This window comes from Penaeus monodon, chromosome 23 (assembly GCF_015228065.2).
Source record: "Penaeus monodon isolate SGIC_2016 chromosome 23, NSTDA_Pmon_1, whole genome shotgun sequence".
In the NCBI taxonomy this organism is placed as follows: Eukaryota; Metazoa; Arthropoda; class Malacostraca; order Decapoda; family Penaeidae; genus Penaeus; species Penaeus monodon.
This window is the reverse complement of record NC_051408.1, coordinates 44153801-44154133: the sequence shown is the minus strand read 5'-3', so window position 1 is coordinate 44154133 and position 333 is coordinate 44153801. Positions and strand designations below refer to the sequence as shown.

Below are 333 nucleotides of genomic sequence, written 5' to 3'. Positions count from 1 at the left end.
TCAAATTGAAAAAAAAAAACATCCCCCTCGAGTGATAAGAAAAGTGTAATATATAAACTGCCTAACGACACGGAATACAGTTTGTGAAGGAAAATCCCTGGGAAGAAGTGTTATTTTTCACATTTTACGCTTGAGGCCTTTTCGCTCTACATTATTTCATCACCAGAAGGAAAGAAAGAAATATATATTTCGTAATTATTTATTAGTAGCATAGAAAAAATTCGAATGGGCTTGTTAAAGAATTACAATTATTGGTTTCAGCTGCATCAGGTTGGAATTTAAAAAAATATTGCATCAGTGACGAGAATGCGTGCCTTTGCAAGATGATGAACC

General features: G+C 33.6%; 1 protein-coding gene across 1 annotated transcript in view; it reads right to left on the bottom strand.

The window, feature by feature from the left end:
* LOC119588327 (cytochrome P450 2L1-like) overlaps window positions 1-333 on the bottom strand; it is a 9713-nt gene that overhangs the window by 5879 nt on the left and 3501 nt on the right. The gene's annotated exons all lie outside the window — the stretch shown is intronic.